The sequence below is a fragment of the Triticum urartu genome, chromosome 2 (assembly GCF_003073215.2).
Source record: "Triticum urartu cultivar G1812 chromosome 2, Tu2.1, whole genome shotgun sequence".
Lineage (NCBI taxonomy): Eukaryota > Viridiplantae > Streptophyta > Magnoliopsida > Poales > Poaceae > Triticum > Triticum urartu.
Genome location: NC_053023.1, coordinates 715,018,496 through 715,026,891, shown reverse-complemented (window position 1 = coordinate 715,026,891; position 8,396 = coordinate 715,018,496).

Genomic DNA, 8,396 nt, shown 5'->3' with positions numbered 1-8,396 from the left:
CGGACCGACGCAGGCGCAGGGTCGTGGAGCCACAGGGCGGCATAGGCGGAGGTCGGACGGCGCGGAGCCGATAGCAGCAGGGACGCGGTCGGGTCCGGCTGCAGCGGCGAGCAGGCGGCCACGGGCGGAGTCGGCCCGGCGCAGCGGTAGCTGGTGCGGCCGGATCCGGAGTCAGTGGTCAGTGCGGGTCGAGTGGCGTGGCGGGGCGGCAGCCGGCGCGGCGGGGCGTAGTCGGCGGAGGAGCCGAACGCGGCCGGGCTCGGGGTAGAGGCGGCGCAGGGGATCGAGGCCAGCCTATTCAAGATGGAGCGATGGGGACGCGCAGTCGGGCGTAGAAGTGGCACAGGCGAGTGTGAAGCAGAGGGCACCCGCGCGCGGGGGCCGCGGGAAGCAGAGGCGGGGCGCGGAGGAGCTACTCGGGATGCAGGGGAAGTGCGGGCGGTGCAAGGGCGCGACCGCGCGGGGCTGCCAGCGGAGGAGACGCACGGCGATGTGGGGTGAGGAGGAAATGACCTGCAACACCGCTGCCCTGCCCTGCTGGAGAAGCTGGACCAGGTCAACGATGACGGGCGGCGGCTGGATGCGTAGGTAGCTATGAGGAGCGGCGACATGCGCGAGCAGGAGAGCGGCTAGGAGGAGCACAGCGCGGCGTAGATGCAAGAAATACACCGCGTCATTGTCTGAGAAGCGTACATGATATGTCCGACTTGTGTGTCTGGCTAATGGTGCGGCTAATGGTTTGACCATTGTTTGACATGAATCTAGCTAGCTTATAGATGATATATGGAGGAGCCAGCGTGCGTTCCAGCCGAAGCAAGGCGCAATGCGGAGGGGAGGAGACACGAGCGGCGCGTGAATGGCCACGGCCGACCGAAACGAGGTCCCGCGAGCGGCGCGCGCGTGGACGGCGGCCGGCGTTGCAGTGGTGGTGACGAAGGCGGCGACGCCGACGACGAGGACGCGATATCCCGCGTTGTCACTCCGTGGGCGGGTCGAAGTCGATCCCCCGAGCGCTATCGGAGAGACGGCGCAACGCTGCGGCGGAGATGACGAAGATGGTCCCGCCCGGACAGCGAAACCAGCAGCAGCGCGGTAGCATAGTACCGCCCCATGGTGGGCGCAAATGTCGAGGGTTGGGTGCGACATATGCCAAGCCGGCGACAGGTAGTCGGCCGTTGACTTGGACAGCCAGCCTCTTATTCTTCCTTACTTTCTCATCAGCCGACCTCACGTTTCTTTTTTCTCTTGGGCAGCCGACCCCCTCCAGCAAGAGCAGCCGGCCGCAGCAGCCGAGCGGTGGAAGGCGGCGCGGGAGCACATAGTCGCCAGGCAGCCGGACCGGCCGGGTGGTCGGGGAGTCGGCCAACGCGGGAGCCAGCCAGGCCGCGCGCGGCACCAGTCGGCTGGGCAAGACGACAGGCGGGGCGCGTCTATAGAGGAGGCGCGTAGGGCAGGCGACCACATGCGGACTGGCGCAGGCGCGGGGTCGCGGAGCCGCAGGGCGGTGTAGGCGGTGGTCGGACGGCGCGGAGCCAGCAGCAGCAGGGACGCGGCCGGGTCTGGCTGCAGCGGCGAGCAGGCGGCCACGGACGGAGTCGGCCCGGCGCAGCGGCAGCCGGTGCAGCCAGATCCAGAGTCAGTGGTCATCGCGGGTCGAGTGGCGTGGCGGCGCTGCAGCCGGCGCGGTGAGGCGCAGTCGGCGGAGGAGCCGGACACGGCCAGGCTCGGGGTAGAGGCGGCGCAGGGGCTTGAGGCCGGCCTGTTCGAGACAGAACGATGGGGACGCGCAGTCGGGCGTAGAAGTGGCAGAGGTGAGTGACAGAGGGCACCCGCGCGCTGGGGCCGCAGGAAGCAAAGGCGGGGAGCGGAGGAGCTGCTCCGGACGCAGGAGAAGTGCGGCCGATGCAGGGGCGCGGCCGCGCGGGGCTGCCAGCGGAGGAGACACACGGTGATGTGGTGTGAGGAGGAAATGACCTGCAACACCGCTGCCCTGCCCTGCTGGAGCAGCTGGACCAGGTCAACGATGACGGCCGGCAGCCGGATGCGTAGGTAGCTGGGAGCAGCGGCGACATGCGCGAGCAGGAGAGCGGCTTGGAGGAGCACAGCATGGCGTAGATGCAAGAAATACACCGCGTCATTGTCTGAGAAGCGTACGGGATATGTCCGACTTGTGGTGACGAAGGCGGCGACGAACGGACGGACGGCCGGCGTTGCAGTGGTGGTGACGAAGGCGGCGACGCCGACGACGAGGACGCGCCGTCCCGCGCAGTCACTCCGGGGGAGGGTCGAAGTCAAGCCCCCGAACGCTATCAGAGAGACGGCGCGATGCCGCGGCGGAGATGACGAAGATGGTCCCGCCCGGGCTGCGAAGCCAGCAGCAGCGCGGTAGCATAGTACCGCCCCACGGTGGGCACCAAATGTCATGGGTTGGGTGCGACATATACCAAAGAATGGCTTATCATGGTGGGGGCAAGACTGCTGCCGGAATATCTGGGGGACGGGTATGCGAGTAGCATGCTCTAGTTTACCCAGGTTCAGGGCTCTCCCGAGAGATAATACCACTACTCCTGCATGTCTGAGTATATGTGGAGTACATCACAGTACAGAGCGCTCCGGGAGCTGTATTGGACTGAGAGTAGTAGCAATGAGTTAGCTAGCTAGTGGCGTGGTGGCCGTGGCCTTTGGTCGAATGGGTGTATGCTCATACGTGTGTCTGGATGGCTTGCTAGCTAGCTCTCTTGCTAGCTAGCTTGCTTGTGTGTGTGTGTCTGAGTCCATCCTCCTGGATGGATGGATGAGGCCTCCTTTTATAGTGTGAGCTAGCTTAGATAGTAAGCCAAGTAGTGGCATGGGCAAGGCATGGTGGGTGTCATCCTTGTCCTCTGGGTCACTTCATAAATAGTGCCACGGGACAAGTGACACTATACATGATGGCTGGGGTGACATATAAACAGTGCTTAGGTACAGCCATCTCGTCGTGTCTTGTCGGTGTCGGGTCGGGCTGTAGTCGGCAGCCGGCTGGTTGGCGCAGCCGGCAGCCGGCTGGGCAGAGCAGTCGGACGGGGAGCCGGCAGGAGCGGCCGGGCAGTCGGACTGAGGGGTTTTGCTAGCCCTGATGTCTTGAAATATCTTCTTGCCGTCTTCGGGGTATCCGTCGCCAATAACTCCGACATATTGTGCATGATCACACAAGCAGTCATCACCTCCCATAGTTTCTACGTGCTCCAAGTATTAGCCGGATACCGAACGATGCCCCATCAAGATTGCAAAACACCAAAGGCACGCTTGACATCCTTTCTAGCACTCTCTTGCTCTTGGGCAAATCTTTTTCTTTTCTCTCCAACAGGGTTGGGTATTGTCTTTACAATAGTGGTCCACTAAGGATAGATACCGGCACCCAAATAGTACCCTTTGTCGTAGTTGTGGCCGTTGACAGTAAAGTTCACCGGTGGGCTATTGCCTTCGACAAGCCTAGCAAACACCGACGAGCGCTGAAGCACGTTGATATCATTGTGTGATCCAGCCATTCCAAAGAAAGAGTGCGAGATCCAGAGATCTTGAGACGCCACGGCCTCTAGTATGACACTGCAAGCTCTAACATGTCCCTTATACTGCCCTTGCCAAACAGAAGGGCAGTTTTTCCACTCCCAGTGCATGCAGTCTATGCTGCCAAGCATCCCCGAGAAGCCCCTGCTAGCATTCATCGCCAACAAACGGGCTGTATCTGCAGCTGTCGGCTCTCTCAAGTACACAGGGCCAAACACAGCAATCACAGCCTTGCAGAACTTATACAGGGACTCTAGGCATGTAGACTCGCTCATACGGACGTACTCGTCAATGAGATCACCGGCCACTCCGTACGCAAGCATTTGGATGGCGGCAGTGCATTTCTGATAAGAGGAGAAACCAATCTTGCTGACGGCATCCTCTTTGCACTGGAAGTAGTCATCATAGCCGACCACTCCATCTCTAATACGGTTGAAAACATGCCTACTCATACGGAACCGGCGGCGGAATTTGTGATGTTTGAACAACGGGTTTGTTGTATCAAAGTAGTCCTTTCAGAGAAGGAAATGCCCACTCTCTCGGTTACGATTCAACGCCGGAAGGTGGCTCGGAATGGGGCCACGGAACAACGGCCGCTGGTTGTTGAGGTGGTGATGGACCAACACGGCAGCCAATATCTCCTCCTCGTCGTCGGACACGAATCATCGGAGTCGCAAATGAAATTGTGAAAAAAGAACTCGTCGGCGGAGTCCATTTTCGTACCTTGGCAAACTGTCGAACAGCTTGCGGGCGTCGAAGAAGGAGATGGCCGGCGAGGGAAGACGCGGTGCGCACAGACCAGCTAGCTGCCCTGCCGGCGTCCGACGAGTGTGACAGCGTCCGACGAGTGTGCCGGTCGTATGTGGAGGGGGCGGCGAGGCGTCTTCTTGGTCGCGGGCGGCTATGCGGTGGGGAAGCGGCGGCGGGAACCAGTTTGCTCCCCGGCGGCAAAACGGCGGCGGCGGGCGACAGGGGCAGTGGCGGTGTTGCTGGGCTGATGTGGAGGCGGCAGCAGCTGGAAGTGTCGCCGCAAAAATGGGCGGCGACGTTGGTGACGGAGGAGGCGGGGGCGAAGTTTGCTTGTTGGCCGGGGGATGGGAGGCCGATGTGCCACAGACCAGCAGGCCCAGGGACAGGAGTAGGTGACTGCGCGCTCGTCCGTCGCGTGTCCGCGCCGACGCAAATCAGACTCAAAAATAACCGGAAATGGGTCCTCCACGAACGAGAAACGGACGCGCGTCCGTTTGGGTCGACACGTTGGGCCGCTTTTTCTGTCCGCGCCGATCCAAACGGACAGCCGTGGAATATTCATGTCCACCCTAGACAGGTTTTGAGGTGTGGCCGCGCGTTAGGCGCATTCACGACCCATAGAACAAACGCAGACATAGATTAACCCATTGCCGCCCAAAAAGATCAAATCTGATTGAACCGAACATCCGTTTGGAGTCGCGCGGTGGACTTGGCGGTCTCATCGACCGTTGCCGATCAGTACACAAAGCAAGCAGGAGCAACGGCACTATTTTTAAAATTTGAAAAACATTACTGCAGTACTAGTACCTGACAAAAGGTTAATCGGGGACCGGAGGAGCTCTTGGTTGGTTTCGTCTTAAAACTTTTTTGGACGCAAAAGATGAGTCCAAACTCCGAGACCTTTCCCTTTTCACTTTTTCCAGGACCGGAAAAGGACCGGCCCCGCTGCCGCTAGTATGATCACGTTACTGTAGATGACATCACCACTCTTCACTTGGCTCAGAAAACAAAAGGAGGCTCGAGTATCTATCGCCCTCCAAAAAGGAAAGGAAAAGAAAAGAGTAAAGCATCTTCTCTCTCCACCGATAAATGGTTTAGCACCGCGTGTGATGAGTGATGAGAGCGTGTAGGCCGCGTGAATCCGTGGGATACGATGGACCGTAGAATCGTAAATCCGTGGGATACGATATGACCATTTGCTTTAGCAGTGCTAGTAGTTTGCTTGAACATTCTCTGTTGATGGGTAATCCGATGCCGGGTCGAACATCGTGCGCGCAGCCCAAGCGAGCCCCGATTCGTGTGCTGTTCCGCACGAGCACGACGGCTGCTGCTCCGCGAACTCGCGCGTATGTCCGTGAGAACCGAGCGCTCGCGTCAACAGCGTGCAGGTTAGCCGGGCCGTACAATTATGTGCGCCAACGGTGCAATTTTTGACAGGATTGTTAATTTTTACGCCGCGCGAGAGTCGAGAGAGACAAGGATTATGCGCCTCGGCATCGGCGCCCGAGGGCGAAAAGAAGAGAGCTCGTGGGATGATGCCTCGTGAGCTTTGTCCGTTGTAGCAAAACACACAGCATGTGTGCGTGTGATATTATCATCGTGCTTTGCACCCCAAAAAAATGCGAGGAGCATTTCGTGGGTAACGTTCTATAGGATGAGCTGAATGGAGCCCCTTTTATGAAGAAAAAAATCCGAATACAATTATAAGTTTTAAAAGGAAATGTCATGTAAAATTTCATTCCATACTATGGTTATTTTAAGGCTAGATGAAAAAGACAAAAAAAAATGGCCCGAATACAATGAAGAAAAAGCTGGCCGTATATACTCATGAAATTTCATACATATATACTTCGTCCGTCCAGAATTAGCCATTTTCACGACACAAATTTAGAAACATGCTCTGATTTCTCTTATCGAATTTTATTCAGATTTTCCAGTATTCGGAGTTGCTTAAGTAAACTGGGACGCAGGGAGTACTGTTTGGAAACTACGGAGTATTTTTTAAGTGAAAATAATAAGAAGCTTCATGGAGGCTGGCAACCAAATGCACATCCGGGAGGAGTATTAAACTTCAATGGGAAAACATACTCCTTGTACAACTACGCAAGTGCACTGCTTGTATCTGGCAACGTGACACCTTTGAATAAAAGTACTCGTCCACAGCTGGAACCAACATGACACTGCTCCCTCTTGGGGACCCGTTCCCAACGCAGTACACCATCAGTAGATTATTAAGCATAAAGTAGTGTACACTAAACACCGCAGTAGCATCTGCCCGGACGTCACTGTTCGATCTGCCCACGTAAAATATTCCTTGAGCCGCTAAGATAAGATGCCCATTCCACTCTCCCTAAGTGCGCCTATGCTTAATTAACGACTAGTAGTGAAGATGAGACGGGCGCGCGTGCGCAACGTAGCATTTGAATGCACCTTGCTGCAGTGCATGCCTCTCGCTAGCTTCTCCATCAAGCCGTGCCGCAGAGGCCGCAGAGGTACGTACGTACGTACTGGTAGCACTAGCACGCACTCGACGCTACATTGACACGCATTGGTCTTAACCACTGATGCTGTACTCGACGGTACCGTTGTGCTGTGTTTACTTGCTTTCTTTTCCACCTTCCGCACTTTTGCTCTTTACCAGAACAGGACGCACGCTGGTTTTTTTTTTGTTTGGATTTGTGTTTTGTTCAAGAAGACGAGAGGGCGACAGCTACCCCACGTTTGAATAAGATTCTCTTTGTCTAGCCTGCTTTCCTGTGTTGCCTCTAGGGTCATCGGAGAGCGTGTGGAGATGTGTCTCCGGCAGATCCTGTGAGATTCGGTCGGCTTTTGTCTTCGTTAGATCCATATGGATTCGATCTTCGTTCGTCTGTGTTCGTGTGTGTTCAGGTTGAATCCTTATGATCTACGATTTTGTTCACCGGCGACGGTTGCTGTTTTGTGCGTTGGTCCAATTGAGACTTAGTACGACGAGTCAAGACTGTGTATTACAATAAGGTTTGCCTAACCCTAGCGACGGAGAACAATGACGGCGGCGCGCCTTCGGCTCGCTCTAGTGCTTTTAGTTGTTGTTAGGTTGTCTATGGACCATGCAGGTCGTGCTCCCCTCGGAACCATGTGTCCAAAAGACATGAGTCCGCGATGTATCTGGTATTATTAACAACGTTCGAAGGCAACACAACCCTGCGAAATTGAATGGCCGGCACTTGCACCTGATCTAGGCTCAGAAGCCAGCCGATCGAAAGATGGGCGTCCGACCACGGCAGCGGGGTGGAGGTGTCCTTGTAGCGTTGGCACACCTCCACCTTAACACATGGACGGATTCGTGGCGCGGCGGTGTGCGATGTAATGGAGATGAGGGTGGCGGCGGGTGGCACAGAAGACAGCCCCGCCTCACAGTCGTGCTTCCCCTGTTTGCCGGGAATCCACTTCCACCTGCCCATGGTTGGGAGGCAGCCGGCAAAGAGAGGGTGGTGCGGGGCCGATTGGTGTCGGACGAGCGGGAGACAGAACAGTCCGGAAGATCTTGCCATTAAAAATAATGCGATGATGGAGGCTAGGTGGTTGACATGTGGATGATCCATGCATGTGGATTACTCTCTCCGTTCTAGAATATAATTCTTTTTAGAGAAGACTTATATTTAGGAACCGAGAGAGTAAATATGACCAGTGAGAAGCGGTAGCGTGGCTGCCTTGTGGTCGGGAGACGGACAACGGCGTGTCCGTCTGGACGCAAATCTGGCCTAAATTTGTGCTGGATTTGGGTTGTGACAGACACGGAATGGACAGATTTTGGTCTTGCGGTCATGCGTTCGGCTGTGCCATCTATCTGTTTTGACCAAAATCGAATATATTTGGATCAAATGAGGTCGCGCGTGAGATTTTGGTTAATAAGTACTGTATGTGAGGAGTATTGTACTTCAATGGGAAAATGTACCGCTTGTACTGCTACGGCTACAGGATGCACCGTATTTTATGTAGAGTAGGAGTACTTGGCAACGTGTACCTTTCGATAAAGTAGAGATGGCCTCTCGCTTCACTCATCCACAGCTGAAAGCCTGGAACCAACATCTTAACTGCTCCCTCTTGGTCTTTCTCAA